We start from the raw sequence: 19,965 nt of genomic DNA, 5'->3' as shown, positions 1-19,965 counted from the left end.
CCGGTGGTATTGGCACATACTGAGGCGGGGCAGGGCTCACCCGGGGAGACCCCATTACTGGTGGCTGAACAGGGTTCCCAGACCCGGGAACTATGATCCCTGGCGGATTACTAGACCCTGCACATGGCGTGTTCAAGAGGTTTCGAGGATCGTAAACCGGAGGGAGTCGAGATTGGGCCTTTTGATGCCTCCTTCTCATGACCTCATTGGACGCGTTCTGATCCATCATGAGCCGGAAGGACTGCGCCTGGATCAACTGAGTTTGGGCGTCGAGAGCCGCCCTCTCCGCAGCCATCCTGATTCCCTCCGCTGCCAGATCCTCCTTAGCTTTCACTAGATCTAACTTTAACTGTGCCACCTCTGCATCATGCTGAGCTTGATCCGCCGGGTCAACCGCGGCGGTCAACAGGGCCGTCATCTTGTCCGTGAGATCCATCAGCACCTGAGCCGGCGAGGGCACCGGGTTTCCCGCTCCAGCAGCAGGGTTCTGAACAGGCTGCGCACCGGCCATGAAGATTCCAACCCGGCTTGGCGGCTCAAACTGGTCCGGAATACTATCACCATCGGAACAACCCATGAGCCTGCCATCTTGAAGTTGATACAACGAGTTTGACTCATCTGTGGACGACTCGCCGTCAGAGCCGGCGGCCGTCTCATCACCAGATCCAGATCTATCAGAGAGCCCTCCATGGATACATCCCACAAAAGCATGTTTTAAGGCAGGCAGGGCCCAGGCGGGTCGTGCACGCTGGGCCGTCTCGATGAGATCAGCGCAGAGATCCGGCTCAGGGCCCGGCTCACCAATCTTGCCAATGAAAACATGAATTCCGCCGAAGGGGACCCGGTACCCGTACTCAATTGAGCCGGCGTCGGGGCCCCAGTTTGCATCATCGATGTAGAGCTTGCCGCGACGACTCTTGGTCATCCGGCCCACAGCGTATCCCTTGAGCCCTTCGAAGCTGCCCTTCAAGAACTCAAATCCACCGTGCGCTGGCCCCACGGTGGGCGCCAACTGTCGTGGAATTGTCACGGCAGATGTCCTCAAGCTAGGACTTAGTCGTGGAGCCATCGCCGCTAGGAAGCTTGAAGGGGTTAACAGGACAAGGAACACGCGGGTTTATACTGGTTCGGCCCCTTACGGTGAAGGTAAAAGCCTACGTCCAGTTGAGGTGGTATTGATTAGGGTTTCGATGACCAGGGAGCTTAATCGCTATGCCCGTCTCTCGAGGAGATCTTTCTTGTCCCTAAACCGCTGCCGGGTCGTCCCTTTATATAGAGAGGTTGACACCCAGCAGCCCTCAGAGTCCCGGCCGGCTCATAAGAGTGTCCGGCTCGGACTCTCAACTATTCTTGCCTTATACTACAAGTTCTACCATAATGATGATTGGAACTACGGGCCATAAGCCATATCCGGGTCTTAAGCCCATCTTTGGCCCACCGTCTTCAAGCTTGGCGCCGGGCTTCTGGTGATGACCATTATGAGTAACCCGGCCCCTCCTGGCGGGTGACTCTAAGGTCTATATCCTCAACAAAAGCATTAAAATCTAGATAAGTAGGAGGCAACCCCATATCATTTTCATGAATGGGTACCTCAATAAAATTAGCTAAACGGGTTGCATAAATTCCACCAAACAAATCTCCGCTAATACTGTTATGATGCAACCTTCGTGCAACAATAGCTCCCAAGTTATATTGTTTATCTCCTAATACAACACTCTTGAGAACACTAAGATCGGGAACGCACATGTGACATGCCTCGTCCTTACCGTTAATGCATCTACCTATAAAGAGAGCAAAATAATGTATGGCAGGAAAATGAATGCTCCCTATGGTAGCTTGGGTGATTTCCCTAGATTCCCCCACAGTTATACTAGCAAGAAAGTTTTTATATTCAGATTTGCGAGGTTCACTAGCAGTACCCCACTGCGGGAGTTTACAAGCAGTATTAAAATCCTATAAATCCATGGTATAAGATTTATCATAAAGATCAAACAGGACCATGTGAGAATTGCGTTATGATGTAAATTTAAACCTTCTCACAAAGGAGTCAGTTAGGTAGTAGTGTTGGGGACACTTATCTGACACGAAGCCCTCGAGTTCAGCATTACGCACATACGCGTCAAATTCCTCCTTAATGCCTGCTCGGGCCATAAAATCTTTTGACGGCCATTCACAAGGCCTCACTTGAGCTTCTCTTACTAGTTCATAGTCCGGCTCACGTATCGCGAGCCTTGGTGCTTGCTTCCTTGAAGAACCACCTTGGTACATTTTCCTAAACATATTTCTTCCTCTCAAAAATTTCAGAAATTTTTAGTGACTCAAAATAAAAGTGAACCAAACTCAACAAGATTGATAGCAACTACTCCCACAAGTGCCTAGAGACTATATCATGCATTAGAACTACTTGGAACCATATATATTTGACATGCAAGCTCAAGAATAGGGTCACCTAAGCAGCTAAAATTTGCAATAAATAAAGCACTAGAACAAAAACTAATTGGACCATTGGAGGAGTCACATACCGAAGAACAATCCCCCAAAGTAGTTTTATGAGTGGAGCTTTGAGCAAGGAGATCGAAATTCGCAGCAAAACGAGCTAGAACACGAGTTTGAGCGGTGTGGTGATTTTTTCTAGAGGAAGACAAAGTGTGTGGGTGCTGGAATAAGTGGAGGGGGCCACGTGGGGCCCACGAGGCAGGGGGCGCGCCCAGGGGGTGGGCGCGCCCTGGACCCTCGTGGCCAGGTGGTGGCTCCCCCTGGTGTGTTCTCAGTGCTAAATATTCTTAAATATTCTAGAAAAAAATCATATTTCATTTTCAGGGCATTTGGAGAACTTTTATTTTCGGGGTATTTTTATTGCAAGGATAATTTAGAAAACAGACAGAAAATACTATTTTTGCTTTATTTAATCTAAATAACAGAAAGTAAAAGGAGGGTACAGAGAGTTGTGCTTTCTAACTTCATCCATCTCATGCTCATCAAAAGGAATCCACTAACAAGGTTGATAAAGTCTTGTTAACAAACTCATTCTGAATCGCATGAAACTGGAGAATTTTTGAATAGCACTAGGTTACCTCAACGGGGATATGCACGTCCCCAATACTAAGAATATCATATTTCTTCTTGACAGTAGGAAGAGGAAATTCAAAACCTCCATTAATAATCGATGGAATTTTTCCAATAGAATTGATACTGTGGACTTGAGGTTGTTTCCTCGAAAAGTGTACCGTATGCTCATTACCATTAACATGAAAAGTGACAGTGCCTTTATTGCAATCAATAACAGCCCCTGCAGTATTCAAAAATGTCTACCAAGGATAATCGACATACTATCGTCCTCGGGAATATCAAGAATAACAAAGTCCGTTAAGATAGTAACGTTTGCAACCACAACAGGCACATCCTCACAAATACCGACAGGTATAGCGGTTGATTTATCGGCCATTTGCAAAGATATTTCAGTAGGTCTCAACTTATTCAAATCAAGTCTACGATATAAAGAGAGAGGCATAACACTAACACCAGCTCCAAGATCACATAAAGCAGTTTTAACATAGTTTCTTTTAATGGAGCATGGTATAGTTGGTAGTCCTGGATCTCCTAGTTTCTTAGGTATTCCACCATTAAACGTATAATTAGCAAGCATGTTGGAAATTTCAGCTTCCGGTATCTTTCTTTTATTAGTAACAATATCTTTTCTATACTTAGCATAAGGATTCATTTTAAGCATATTAGTCAAACGCATACGCAAAAAGATAGGTCTAATCATTTCAGCAAAGCGCTCAAAATCCCCATCATTCTTTTTCTTGGATGGTTTAGGAGGAAAATGCATGGGTTTCTGAACCCATGGTTCTCTTTCTTTACCGTGCTTCCTAGCAACGAAGTTTCTCTTATCATAACGTTGATTCTTTGATTGTGGGTTATCAAGATCAACAGCAGGTTCAATCTCTACATCGTTATTATTGCTAGGTTGAGCATCAACATGAACATCACCATTAACATTATCACTAGGTTCATGTTCATCACCAGATTGTGTTTCAGCATCAGAAATAGAAATATCATTGGGATTCTCAGGTGTGACAACAACAGGTTCACTAGAAGCATGCAAAGTCCTATCATATTTATTTTTCTTCCTCTTAGAAGAACTAGGTGCATCAACATTAGTTCTCTGAGAATCTTGCTCAATTCTCTTAGGGTGGCCCTCAGGATACAAAGGTTCCTGAGTCATTTTACCCCCTCTAGTCAAAACTCTAATAACATTATCATTTTTCTTACTATTTAATTCATTGAGCAAATCATTTTGAGCTTTAAGCACTTGTTCTACTTGAGTGGTAACCATAGAAGCATGTTTACTAATAAGTTTAGGTTCACCTTTAACTCTAGACATATAATCACTCAAGTGTTCAATCATATAAGCATTATGTTTCAATTCTCTACCAACATAAGTATTGAAGTTTTCTTGTTTAACCATAAAGTGATCAAACTCATCCAAGCATTGGCTAGCAAACTTAGTAGATGGGATTTCCTCTTTATCAAATCTATAGAGAGAATTTACCTTTACTACCTGTGTCGGGTTATCAAGACCATGTATTTCTTCAATAGGTGGTAAATTCTTAACATCTTCAGCTTTAATACCTTTTTCTTTCATAGATTTCTTTGCCTCTTGCATATCTTCAGGACTGAGAAATAGAATACCCCTTTTCTTCAGAGTTGGCTTAGGAATTGGTTCAGGAAGTGTCCAATTATTTTCATTACTCAACATGTTATTCAATAGCAATTCAGCTTGATCAATAGTTCTTTCCCTGAAAACACAACCAGCACAACTATCCAGGTGGTCTCTGGAGGCATCGGTTAGTCAATTATAAAAGATATCAAGTATTTCATTTTTCTTGAGAGGATGATTAGGCAAAGCATTAAGTAATTGGAGAAGCCTCCCCCAAGCTTGCGGGAGACTCGCTTCTTCAATTTGCACAAAATTATATATTTCCCTTAAGGAAGCTTGTTTCTTATGAGCGGGGAAATATTTAACAGAGAAGTAATAAATCATATCCTGGGGACAACGCACACAACTAGGATCAAGAGAATTAAACCATGTCTTAGCATCACCCTTTAACGAGAACGGAAATAGCTTAAGGATATAGTAGTAATGAATTTTTTCCTCATGAGTGAATAGGGTGGCTATATCATTCAATTTAGTAAGATGTGCCACAACAGTTTCAGATTCATAGCCATGAAAAGGATCAGATTCAACCAAGGTAATTATCTCAGGATCGACAGAGAAATCATAATCCTTATCAGAAATACAGATAGGTGAAGTAGCAAAAGCAGGATCATATTTCATTTTAGCATTCAAAGATTTTTCTTTCAGCTTAGCTAATAATTTCTTAAGATCATATCTATCATTGCAAGCAAGAAAATCTCTAGCAGTTTCTTCATCCATAACATAACCCTCAGGCACAACAGGCAATTCAAATCTAGGGGGAGAATCTTCATCATCACTTTCATCAATATTATCAGTTTCAATAATTTCATTCTCTCTAACCCTAGTAAGTTGTTCATCAAGAAATTCACCTAGGGGCACAGTATTATCAAGCATAGAAGTACTTTCATCATAAGTATCATGCATAGCAGAAGTGGCATCATCAATAACATGCGACCTATCAGAATTAATAGTAGAAGCAGGTTTAGGTGTCGCAAGTTTAATCAAAACAGAAGGCGAATCAAGTGCAGAGCTAGATGACAGTTCCTTACCTCCCCTCGTAGTTGAGGGGTAAATCTTGGTTCTTTCGTCTTTCAAGTTCCTCATAGCGACTAGTAGATATAAATCCCAAGTGACTCAAAGAATAGAGCTATGCTCCCCGGCAACGGCGCCAGAAAATAGTCTTGATAACCCACAAGTATAGGGGATCGCAACAGTTTTCGAGGGTAGAGTATTCAACCCAAATTTATTGATTCGACACAAGGGGGGCCAAAGAATATTTTGAAGTATTAGCAGTTGAGTTATCAATTCAACCACACCTGGAAAACTTAATATCTGCAGCAAAGTATTTAGTAGCAAAGTAATATGATAGTAGCAGTAACGGTGGCAAAAGTAACAATAGCAGTTTTGTTGTAATTGTAACAGTGGCAGCGGAAAAGTAACTAAGCAAAGATCAATATGTGAAAATCTCGTAGGCATTGGATCAGTGATGGATAATTATGTCGGATGCGATTCTTCATGCAGCAGTTATAACATAGGGTGACACAGAACTAGCTCGATTACATGATAAATCTCATCCACCCCATCACCGTCCAGCAAGCCTACAATGGAATTACTCACGCACGGCGGTGAGCATCATGAAATTGGTGATGGAGGATGGTTGATGATGACAACGGCGATGGATTCCCCTCTTCAGAGCCCCGAACGGACTCCAGATCAGCCCTCCCGTGGGAGATTAGGGCTTGGCGGCCGCTCCGTATCGTAAAACGCGATGAATCCTTCTCTTAGATTTTTTTCCTCCCCGAACGTGAATATATAGGGTTGGAGTTGAGGTCGGTGGAGCCTCAGGGGGCCCACGAGATAGCGGGCGCGCCCGGGGGGTAGGCATGCCCCCCACCCTCGTGGACAGGGTGTGGGCCTCCTGGTCTTGATTGTTTCGCCAGTATTTTTATAAATTCCAAAAATATTCTCCGTGAAGTTTCAGGTCATTCCGAGAACTTTTATTTGTGCACAAAAATAACACCATGGCAATTCGGCTGAAAACAGCGTCAGCCTGGGTTAGTTCCATTCAAATCATGCAAGTTAGAGTCCAAAACAAGGGCAAAAGTGTTTGGAAAAGTAGATACGATGGAGACGTATCATCGTGTAGTGTGGTGCTCACTTATTAACTGATTTGTTAATTAGTTGTCGTCTTCAGTTAACTAGTTTGTTCAATTCTGCAAATGTGATGTTCAATTCTTTAGGCTGCAATTTTGTATTGTCATGTGAGAAATAATTCGAATTTATCTTTACAAAATACATGAGAAAAGAATACAATTGCTATTTCCAGGTTGTCAAGCATGCTTGGTTTGGTTATACATTGTGCAATGTGGTGCTCAGTTAACGTTTGGTTCATTTGTGTTGTGGTGTTTAGTTAACTGTTTGGTTCAATTCTGCAATACGAGGATCAATAGTTGTGGGTGCATTCTGTTATTGTATACCATGTGAGGGATAAATTGAATTTGGTTGTAGTAAATACATGAGAAACAAATACAATTGCTATAATTGGTTGTAGTTAACTGTTTGGTTAACTGTCTGATCTTCTATTAGGAGTATGTTATATTCTGCAATGTGGTGCTCAATTTTTGGTTCATTTGTTGTGGTGTTTAGTTAACTGCTTGGTTCAATTCTGCAATGCGATGTCCAATTGTCGTGGGTAGAATTTTGTTTTGTTGTGCATGTGAGGAATAAATCGAATTTGGCTGCACTTAATACATGAGAAACATATACAAGTGCTATATTTCCTAGTTCTTAATCATGCTTGGTTTGGATAAATGGGTTTTCCGTGTGACTTGAATTAATCTGATGAATCTGCAATGTGCTTATTTTTCATCAACATATTTTACTGATAGCATGCGAACCATTACTTAACTTGATAACTAACTATCTTATATGTGTTGCAGGGAAACAATGGGAAGGACTGAGGTTTACAATCGAGGTTAGCACGTGCATGGTCCATTCTCTAATAGCACAGTATTGTGCAATTGCAGGAACCATTCTAATATTTTGGTTTTTAACAATTTGGTCTTGCACATGTAGGTCCTGCTGTTAGAGGTTTTGACCCACTGTTCGACCCTTTTTGCGTATGGGGAAATGAGTTGTCCATGAATATCAATCAAATCAAAAAACTCAAAAAGATTGTTAGGATAAAGAAATTAGCGACAAAAAACAACAAGATCTTTGTCTGCACAATGAAGAAGACATCAGTTCACTACAAGATGGTACTAACTATTATACCTTGCCTTTTTTTATTCCTTTGCCCCATTTCCAATATAGAGAAGATATTTATGCACATCCTTGTTTTCAGGCCTTTCCAAAGCAGTTCACTAATGATTACCTATCAAACCACCTGTATGGTCAGGAGGCGAGGAAGGTTTTCATACAATACCCACAGTTCAATATTGAAGTGTTCCTGAAGAGGACGAAGGACGGACGGTCAATCATCCACAGGCACCGGCCTAAAGTTGCAAAGACCTTCAACATGAATGAAGGCTCAATATTCGCCTTCCGCTTCAGCAGTTTTCCAGATGAGATGCATATGTCTATATATCGTTTATGATGCTAATTTCGAAAGGTTCTACATGTTGCATGTGGAACTTGGTGCTGGTGCAGTTGTGTAATGGGGTAGCTGAGTGCTGAAACTATATCATGTTGTACGCTGATGTATTTCAATTATGAAATTCTGCTTCCTTAATATGGAAATGAAATATATTGTGTGCTTAATATGAATGTTAATTAGATTAATAAATAGATTATTAATAATAGGGCAATTAGCCTGCTAATGGAGAATTAGCCTGCTAATTGGGTTTTGCTATTGCAAACGGTTATTGAAAAAATACCGTGGGCGATGAACTCAGGCGACGCACACAGTTTCTAGGAATAAACCGTGTTGGATCAATGAACAATCACACACGACTTTCTCTTGAAAACTGTTTGCGTTAGGCCACCTTACGCAAACGTTTACCACATAAAAACTGTGTGTGATGGACAGCCTTTGCCACACATTTTCTTCTATGGACCGTGTGTGATACATTGAATAACACAAACGATTTAACGGAAAAAATTGTGTGTGATGTACCTGTGAACGGATACGTTTTCCTTGGAGCGACTGTGTGGGATGTACATACGAACGGAAACGTTTAGCGGGGACTGACTGTGTGCGATGTACTTACGACCGGAAACAATTTCGCCTGTATAATTGTATTTTTTTGCTCTACTCTACATATTTCCGTATTTGAGCGCTCGCAGGTCGCACACGACCTCATTTTGCCGAGTGTGTGTGCCAGGAGGGCATATCCCCGATGGTTTCTGGGTCGTGTGGGAAGGACCCCCTATCGCCCACACTTACTTGGCGACGTTTCCAAATGCCGTCGCGGAAAGGGGTTTAAAACCGTTTGTTTAGTATCGACGCGTACCAGTGAGTTACTTTTGTTCTTGAGGTCATGGGAGAAATCATGTTGCAAGTAATCATGTGAACTTGATATGTGTTCGATATTTTGATAGTATGTATGTTGTGATTCCCTTAGTGGTGTCATGTGAACGTCGAATACATGACACTTCACCATATTTGGGCCTAAGGGAATGCATTGTGGAGTAGTAAATAGATGGTGGGTGGCGAGAGTGACAGAAGCTTAAACCCCAGTTTATGCACTATTCCGTAAGGGGCCGATTGGATCCTAGAGTTTAATGCTATGGTTAGAATTTATTCTTAATACTTTTCTCGTAGTTGCGGATGCTTGCGGGAGGGTTAATCATAAGTAGGAGGTTTGTTCAAGTAAGAACAGCACCTAAGCACCGGTCCACCCACATATCAAATTACCAAAGTAGCGAACACAAATCAAACCAACATGATGCAATGTGACTGGATGAAATTCCCGTGTACCCTCAAGAACGCTTTGCTTATTATAAGAGACCATTTTGGCCTGTCCTTTGCCTCAAAAGGATTGGGCTACCTTGCTGCATACTTATTGTTACAATCGTTACTTGCTCGTTACAAATTATCTTGCTATCAAACTACTACGCTACTTACCATTTCAGCACTTGCAGACACTACCTTACTGAAAACTACTTGTCATTTCCTTCTGCTCCTCGTTGGGTTCGACACTCTTACTTATCGAAAAGAGCTACAATTGATCCCCTATACTTGTGGGTCATCAAGCGTCGTGATAGTATGTCGAGATGGCCACCCAGCGCACCTCGTAGTGGAGCTGGTGGGCCTTCTCCTTGGCTTGGCGCAGCACAATCTGGTCGGCTCTGGCCTTGTGCTCCGGAAGAACTCGATAGAATTTCTACAATCATGCATGAAACAAGAATGGAAGAAGCCATGAGTTAAATCATTCATGAAACAAGAATGGACTTGTGCTTCTGAAGAGAACTCACCCAGAAAGTAGTGATCACGGCCTTGGCATGGGTCTCATGGTCCGCGTGGAGGGCCGCTTCCCAGTGGTCCCAGCTTGTGGCCAAAACACGACGGTCCAGGTGCCTGACTGGATCCGGACAGTACAGGCCCGGCCAGTGTAACTTCATCAAGACGGTGATGAGGCCGTTGGGAATACGGGCCCCTATAGGATATATCCAGTTGCTGCAAAAGAATGAAATATTAGCATGTGACAAGAAAAATAAATAACTACCGGAATGAGCACGTGACAAGCAAAAGAATGAAATCATTATAAAGTGGCACTTACTCTTTACCCGTGGGCTCAATGAGCCACTTCTGCTCCTTAGTAGCAGGAATCTGCTTTGGTAGCTTTGCGTTACCATGCAGCCACCCCTTGTTGCCAACCCCCTCCTCGCCACCACCATCATCCCCGCCTCCACCCTCCTCCTCGCCTGCCTCCTCCTCCTCCTCGCCCGCCTCCTCCTCCTCCTCGTCCCCTCCCCAACCTCCTCCTCCACCTCCTCCTCCACCTCCTCCTCGGCCCCATCCCGAACCTCCTCCTCCTCCTCGTCCTCCTCGTCAGAGGGTACCTCACTAGAGGAGGGTACCTCACTAGAGGAGGGCCTTGAAGACAAGACCCCTAAGTCGGTGAGGGTGCGCTCTTTCTGGCCATGACCCCCTGTAGTGGCTCTCTCCCCACCACCTCGCCCTCTAGGGGCTCTCCCCCCGCCCCCTCCTCCTCTAGGGGCACCTCTCCCTCGACCTCCTTGTGAGTAGTCATCGTCAAGTAGCCAGGGGGAGGATTACGTGCTCGACCACTTCGACTAGGCAGGCTGACGACCTTGCGTAGGAAACCCACGCCGTCGGCCTTTCCCTTGCCCATGTTCCACGAACCTGCATTGAAAAGAGAATAAACAATTAGTACATTAATAAAATGAAGGAAAAGGCATAATAATAAGGAATAATAAACACATTAATAAAATAGCATATTCCTAAACTATAGAAAAAAAAACACTTGAAACATACATCTGCTAGAACCCATACGAATCATCACTGTTGTAACATCTTTCTCCGTTGGTCTCATCATCGCTATCAGTCATATCATCTTCGTTGTCTGGTGGAGGTGGAGGCTCTTCCTCATCGTCAGCGTCTTCGTTTAACTTTTCTAGCATAAGTATGTCATTTTCATTGACAATGGTCTCACCATCATTCCGTCCACCGTCGTTGTTTGGATCCACATCATCATCACCCAATGGTCTAGCGTCATCGCTTCTAACCACATCATCATCAGGTTGCTCTTGATAGAACACTCCCTTGTATGTCATGGGGTTAATGTTGTAGTAATCGTCTTCATTCGGGTCTGATAGCTTATCATGTGGCGACACCTTGAACACAACTTCCCAACCCTTTAGGTACTCTTTGTCGCATGGGTAAGGCAGATAATAAACTTGTGTAGCTTGGGTAGCCACAATGAAGAGACACTACTGCAGGATGCTGCTAATGCGACACTACGATCAGAGACCCCTCGAGAAACTGTGTGCGATGCAATAATCGCAAACGGTGCTATATGAAAACCGTCAGAAAATGTATAAAACATTTGCGATGACGGGTGCATCAAACACGGTTCAGGTTTTAGTTGCGTGTGCGATGAAGGGCATACGGTTCAGTTCAATTAACTATTTGCGTTGAGGAGGAACAAAAGAAATGGGCAGCCAGATGAAGGCGTGTGCGATACACGGCATACGGTTCGCTCGGATGAACTGTTTGTGATTAGACAACACAAAAGAAATGGTCAGCCAGATCAAGGTGTGTGTGATTGAGGGCATATGCTTCAGATGACTGCACATTCCTCCTCAACTCCTCATCCACAAAAACAAACAAGTCATTCATCATCGTTCCCTTGCGTCTGCCATGGCCAGCGTGAGTTCTGGTTCAAGAGATTGCCACAAGGGAGAGGCGAGCCTAGAAGCGGAAGCACGAGAGATGTCCAGCCTCGCCGCGAAAGCAGCCAACATGTCCTGCCGCGCGGCCGTAGCAGCAGAGAGGTCCTGCTGCGCCGCTGAAGCATCACGGAGCTCCCGCCGCGCCATTGCTACCTCTTGAGCACTGCGTTGGTTTTCTCTTGAAGAGGAAAGGGTGATGCAGTAAAGTAGCGTAAGTATTTCCCTCAGTTTTTGAGAACCAAGGTTTCAATCCAGTATGAGATCACGCACGAGTCCCTCACACCTACACAAACAAATAAGAACCTCGCAGCCAACGCGATAAAGGTGTTGTCAATTCCTCAACGGTCACTTACGAGAGTGAGATCTGATAGATATGATAAGATAATATTTTTGGTATTTTTATGATAAAGATGCAAAGTAAAATAAAAGGCAATAAAAATAAGTAAGTGTTGGAAGATTAATATGATTGAAAATAGACCCGGGGGCCATAGGTTTCACTAGTGGCTTCTCTCGAGAGCATAAGTATTACGGTGGGTGAACAAATTACTGTTGAGCAATTGATAGAATTGAGCATAGTTATGCGAATATCTAGGCATGATCATGTATATAGGCATCACGTCCGCGACAAGTAGACCGACTCCTGCCTGCATCTACTACTATTACTCCACACATCGACCGCTATCCAGCATGCATCTAGAGTATTAAGTTCATAAGAACAGAGTAATTCTTTAAGTAAGATGACATGATGTAGAGGGATAAACTCATGCAATATGACATAAACCCCATCTTTTTATCCTCGATGGCAACAGTACAATACGTGCCTTGCTGCCCCTGCTGTCACTTGGAAAGGACACCACAAGATTGAACCCAAAGCTAAGCACTTCTCCCAATTCAAGAAAGATCAATCTAGTAGGCCAAACCAAACTGATAATTCGAAGAGAGTTGCAAAGATAACCAATCATACATAAAAGAATTCGGAGAAGATTCAAATATTGTTCATAGATAAACTTGATCATCAACCCACAATTCATCGGTCTCAACAAACACACCACAAAAGAGGATTACATCGAATAGATCTCCACAAGAATCATGGAGAACATTTTATTGAGATCCAAAGAGAGAGAAGAAGCCATCTAGCTAATAACTATGGACCTGAAGGTCTGAGGTAAACTACTCACACATCACCGGAGAGGCTATGGTGTTGATGTAGAAGCCCTCCATGATCAATGCCCCCTTCGGCGGATTGCCGGAAAAGGCCCCAAGATGGGATCTCACGGGTACAGAAGGTTGCGGCAGTGGAATTAGGTTTTTGGCTCCATCTCTGATAGTTTGGGGGTACGTAGGTATATATAGGAGGAAGAAGTACGTCGGTGGAGCAACATGGGCCCCACAAGGGTGGAGGGCGCGCCCCCCTGCCTCGTGCTCTCCTGGTTGATTTCTTGACGTAGACTCCAAGTCCCCTGGATCACGTTCGTTCCGAAAATCACGTTCCCAAAGGTTTCATTCCGTTTGGACTCCGTTTGAAATAGGCAAAAAAACAGCAATTCGAGCTGGGCCTCTGGTTAATAGGTTAGTCCCAAAAATAATATAAAAGTGTATAATAAAGCCCGTTAGTCATCCAAAACAGAATATAATATAGCATGGAACAATAAAAAATTATAGATACGTTGGAGACGTATCAAGCATCCCCAAGCTTAATTCCTGCTCGTCCTCGAGTAGGTAAATGATAAAAACAGAATTTTTGATGTGGAATGCTTACTTAGCATAATTTTCAATGTAATTCTCTTAATTGTGGTATGAATATTAAGATCCGAAAGATTCAAGATAAAAGTTTAATGTTGACATAAAAATAATAATACTTCAAGCATACTAACCAAGCAATTATGTCTTCTCAAAATGACATGGCCAAAGAAAGTTATCCCTACAAAATCATATATTCTGGCTATGCTCTATCTTCACCACACAAAATATTTAAATCATGCACAACCCCGATGACAAGCCAAGCAATTGTTTCAAACTTTTGATGTTCTCAAACTTTTTCAATCTTCACGCAATACATGAGCGTGAGCCATGGACATAGCACTATATGTGGAATAGAATGGTGGTTGTGGAGAAGACAAAAAGGAGAAGATAGTCTCACATCAACTAGGCGTATCAATGGGCTATGGAGATGCCCATCAATAGATATCAATGTGAGTGAGTAGGGATTGCCATGCAACAGATGCACTAGAGCTATAAGTATATGAAAGCTCAACAAAAGAAACTAAGTGGGTGTGCATCCAACTCGCTTGCTCACGAAGACCTAGGGCATTTTGAGGAAGCCCATCATTGGAATATACAAGCCAAGTTCTATAATGAAAAATTCCCACTAGTATATGAAAGTGATATCATAGGAGACTCTCTATCATGAAGATCATGGTGCTACTTTGAAGCACAAGTGTGGTAAAAGGATAGTAGCATTGTCCCTTCTCTCTTTTTCTCTCATTTTTTATATATGTCCTTTCTCTTTTTTATGACCTTTCTTTTTTTCTTTTTTTTCTTTTTCGTTCGGAGTCTCATCCCGACTTGTGGGGGAATCATAGTCTCCATCATCCTTTCCTCACTTGGGAGAATGCTCAAATAATGATGATCATCACACTTTTATTTACTTACAACTCAACAATTACAACTCAATACTTAGAACAACAATATGACTCTAGGTGAATGCCTCCGGCGGAGTACCGGGATATGCAATGAATCAAGAGTGACATGTATGAAAGAATTATGAATGGTGGCTTTGCCACAAATACGATGTCAACTACATGATCATGCAAAGCAATATGACAATGGTGAAGCGTGTCATAGTAAACGGAACGGTGGTAAGTTGCATGGCAATATATCTCGGAATGGCTATGGAAATGCCATGATAGGTAGGTATGGTGGCTGTTTTGAGGAAGGTATATGGTGGGTGTATGATACCGGCGAAAAGTGCGCGGTATTAGAGAGGCTAGCAATGGTGGAAGGAAGAGAGTGCGTATAATCCATGGACTCAACATTAGTCATAAAGAACTCATATACTTATTGCAAAAATCTACAAGTTATCAAAGCAAAGTATTATGCGCATGCTCCTAGGGGGATAGATTGGTAGGAAAAGACCATCGCTCGTCCCCGACCGCCACTCATAAGGAAGACAATCAATAAATAAATCATGCTCCGACTTCATCACATAACGGTTCACCATACGTGCATGCTACGGGAATCACAAACTTTAACACAAGTATTCCTAAAATTCACAAATACTCAACTAGCATGACTCTAATATCACCATCTTCATATATTAAAACAATTATCAAGCATCAAACTTCTCATGGTATTCAACACACTCATAAGATAATTTTTTCTAGTCCTGGATGCCTATTACTTTCAGGACTAATTTTTCAATTTAAGCAAATTACCATGCTGTTTAATAGGACTATCAAAATAATATAAGTGAAGCATGAGAGAACAATAGTTTCTATAAAACAAATCCACCACCGTGCTCTAAAAGATATAAGTGAAGCACTAGAGCAAAACTATATAGCTCAAAAAGTATAAGTGAAGCACATAGAGTATTCTATAAATTCCGAATCATGTGTGTCTCTCTCAAAAGGTGTGTACAGCAAGGATTATTGTGGTAAACTAAAAAGCAAAGACTCAAATCATACAAGACGCTCCAAGCAAAACACATATCATGTGGTGAATAAAAATATAGATCCAAGTAAAGTTACCGATGGAAGTAGACGAAAGAGGGGATGCCTTCCGGGGCATCCCCAAGCTTTGGCTTTTTGGTGTCCTTATATTATCTTGGGGTGCCATAGGAATCCCCAATATTAGGCTCTTGCCACTCCTTGTTGCATAATCCATCAAATCTTTTACCCAAAACTTGAAAACTTCACAACACAAAACTTAGCAGAAAATCTCATGAGCTCCGTTAGCGAAAGAAAACAAAACACCACTTCAGGGTAATGTAATGAACTCATTCTTTATTTATATTGGTGTTAAACCTTCTGCATTCCAACTTCTCTATGGTTTATAAACTCTTTTATTATCCATAGATTCATCAAAATAAGCAAACAACACACGAAAAACAGAATCTGTCAAAAACAGAACAGTCTGTAGTAATCTGTAACTAATGCAAACTTCTGGAACTCAAAAAATTCAGACAAAATAGGACGCCTAGACAATTTGTATATTGATTAGCAGCAATTGGAACCAATATTTTATCACGTTCTGGTGATTTTTAACAATTGTTTTTGTGAACAGAAAGTTTCTGGAATTTTCAGCAAAATCAAATAACTATCATCCAAGAAGATCCTATAGGTTTAACTTGGCACAAACACTAATTAAAACATAAAAACAAGTCTAACCAGAGGCTATATCAAAGATTTATTCCTAAACAGGAGCAAAAAGCAAAAAACTAAAATAAAATTGGGTTGCCTCCCAACAAGCGCTATCGTTTAACGCCCCTAGCTAGGCATTGAGATTTCGATGATGCTCACATAAAAGAAAGGAATTAAAGCACAAAGAGAGCCTCATAGAACACGTGATAAACACATCTAATTCTAACATACTTCATATGCATAGTCATTTTATAAGCAAACAAATTATCATAGAAAGCAAAAATTAGCATATGCAAGTAAGAAGAAAGAGACGATAGCAATCTCAACATGACGAGAGGTAATTTAGTAAGATGAAAATTTCTACAACCATATTTTCCTCTCTCATAATAATTACATGTAGGATCATAGGAAAATTCAACAAAATAGCTATCACATAACATATTATCAACACGATCCACATGCATGCGAAGTTGACACTCGTCCAAAATAGTGGGATTATCATTAACTAAAGTCATGACCTCTCCAAACCCACTTTTATCAAAAATACCATAAGATTGAACATTCTCCAAATATGTGGGATCTAAAGTTGACACTCTTCCAAACCCACTTTCAATATTATTGCAAAAACTATTATGAATCTCATATTCATTATGGGGCTTAAATAAATTTTCAAGATCATAAGAAGAATCACCCCAATCATGATCATTGCAACAAGTAGTAGACATAGCAAAATTAGCATCCCCAAGCTTAGGGTTTTGCATATTAATAGCACAATTGACATCAAGAGCATTTATAGTAAAATCATTGCAATCATGCTTTTCATTCAAGGAGCTATCGTGAATCTCTTCATAAATTTCTTCATCACAATTTTCAGATTCACGAATTTCAAGCAAAACTTCATAAAGATAATCTAGTGCACAAAACTCACTAGCAATTGGTGCATCATAATTGGATCTCTTAAAAATATTAGCAAGCGGATGAGGATCCATAGATCTTAGGATCTCTGTTTACCAATAAATAAACAATTATCCAAACCGAACGAGCAAACGAGCCAAGTAAGACATCAAAGCAAACGAAAAAGACGAACAGAAGAAGGGCGAATAAAACGGCAAGGGTGAAGTGGGGGAGAGGAAAATGAGAGGCAAATGGCAAATAATGTAATGCGAGGGATAAGAGTTTGTGATGGGTACTTGGTATGTCTTGACTTGACTTGACTTGGCGCGAATCTCCCCGGCAACAGCGCCAGAAATCCTTCTTGCTACCTCTTGAGCACTGCGTTGGTTTTCCCTTGAAGAGGAAAGGGTGATGCAGAAAAGTAGCGTAAGTATTTCCCTCATTTTTTGAGAACCAAGGTATCAATCGAGTAGGAGATCACGCACGAGTCCCTCACACCTATACAAACAAATAAGAACCTCGCAACCAACATTATAAAGGGGTTGTTAATCCCTCAACGGTCACTTACGAGAGTGAGATCTGATAGATATGATAAGATAATATTTTTGGTATTTTTTTGATAAAGATGCAAAGTAAAATAAAAGGCAATAAAAATAACTAAGTGTTGGAAGATTAATATGATGGAAAATAGACCCGGGGGCCATAGGTTTCACTAGTGGATTCTCTCGAGAGCATAAGTATTATGGTGGGTGACAAATTACTATTGAGCAATTGATAGAATTGAGCATAGTTATGAGAATATCTAGGTATGATCACGTATATAGGCATCACGTCCGCGACAAGTAGACCGACTCCTGCCTGCATCTACTTCTATTACTCAACACATCGACCACTATCCAGCATGCATCTAGAGTGTTAAGTTCATAAGAACAGAGTAATGCTTTACGTAAGATGACAAGATGTAGAGGGATAAACTCATGCAATATGATATAAACCCCATCTTTTTATCCTCGATGGCAACAATACAATACGTGCCTTGCTGCCCCTGCTGTCACTGGGAAAGGACACCGCAAGATTGAACCCAAAGCTAAGCACTTCTCCCATTGCAAGAAAGATCAATCTAGTAGGCCAAACCAAACTGATAATTCGAAGAGACTTGCAAAGATAACGAATCGTACATAAAAGAATTCAGAGAAGATTCAAATATTGTTCATAGATAAACTTGATCATAAACCCACAATTCATCGGTCTCAACAAACACACCGCAAAAGAAGATTACATCGAATAGATCTCTACAAGAATCGTGGAGAACTTTGCATTGAGATCCAAAGAGAGAGAAGAAGCCATCTAGCTAATAACTATGGACCCGAAGGTCTGAGGTAAACTACTCACACATCATCGGAGAGGCTATGGTGTTGATGTAGAAGCCCTCCGTGATCAATGCCCCCTCCGGCGGAGCGCCGGAAAAGGCCCCAAGATGGGATCTCATGGGTACGGAAGGTTGCGGCGGTGGAATTAGGTTTTTGGCTCCGTCTTTGATAGTTTGGGGGTACGTAGGTATATATAGGAGGAAGAAATACATCGGTGGAGCAACGTGGGCCCCATGAGGGAGGAGGGCGCGCCCAGGGGGGTAGGCGCACACTCCTGCCTAGTGCTTTCCTGGTTGATTTCTTGACGTAGACTCCAAGTCCCCTGGATCACGTTCGTTCAAAAATCACGTTCCCGAAGGTTTCATTCCATTTGGACTCCGTTTGATATTCTTTTTTTGCGAAACACTGAAATAGGAAAAAAAAACAGCAATTCGGGCTGGGCCTCCGGTTAATAGGTTAGTCCCAAAAATAATATAAAAGTGTATAATAAAGCCTGTTAATCATCCAAAACAGAATATAATATAGCATGGAACAATCAAAAATTATAGATACGTTGGAGACGTATCAGCCGTCGATGCAGCAGACTGGTCCGGCCGCGCCGCAGAAGCTGAAGAGATGTCCCGCCGCACCGCGAATGCAGTAGAGATGTCCTCCCACGCCGCGGCGGCCTGGGAAAATGTCTCGCGGGCAAGCGAGGACTCTTACAGGCGTATGCATGCCCTCGTCCTTAGGCAGATGTATCAGATCTCTAGGTGAGCGAGGTTGCAGGATGACCTGAAAGCCTCGTTTGTACAGTCTACCGGCGTCATCCGGCAGCTAAATGAGAGAAATGCAAAGCTCCAGGCCGAGCGCGACCTGCTGAGGGCGAAGATCATAGGAAGTGCAGGGCAGCAGGAGGAGACCACTGCCTTGTTGGAGAGGACCGGCGTCATTGTCGAGAAACTTATGGACGAGAATGCCATGCTGCGCATCGAGCGCAGAAGGCTGGTGGAGGAATCCGGGGATGCTCTCAAGAAGCATCTTGAGGACAAGAAAGAGCTCATCGCCGCTCGCTGCGGAGACTAGTTCCCGCGGCCTGCAGCAACGCATAAACAAAGTAGAGATCAGCGAGCCAGATCGTTGTCTTCCTTCTTTTGCCCTTGTGTATTTCGGGCGTTGCCGCATGTGGCTTTTTTTCATTATGTTCCTAAATATGTAAGACAATTATTATCCACTGTCAACGTCCTTATATTCATCATGCTTGCTATAAGTCGCAGTCGATGCTATATAGGTCCGTCGGATCTTA

This window comes from Aegilops tauschii, chromosome 7, assembly GCF_002575655.3.
Source record: "Aegilops tauschii subsp. strangulata cultivar AL8/78 chromosome 7, Aet v6.0, whole genome shotgun sequence".
NCBI classification, from domain to species: Eukaryota; Viridiplantae; Streptophyta; class Magnoliopsida; order Poales; family Poaceae; genus Aegilops; species Aegilops tauschii.
Note: the sequence above shows the minus strand (reverse complement) of the source record.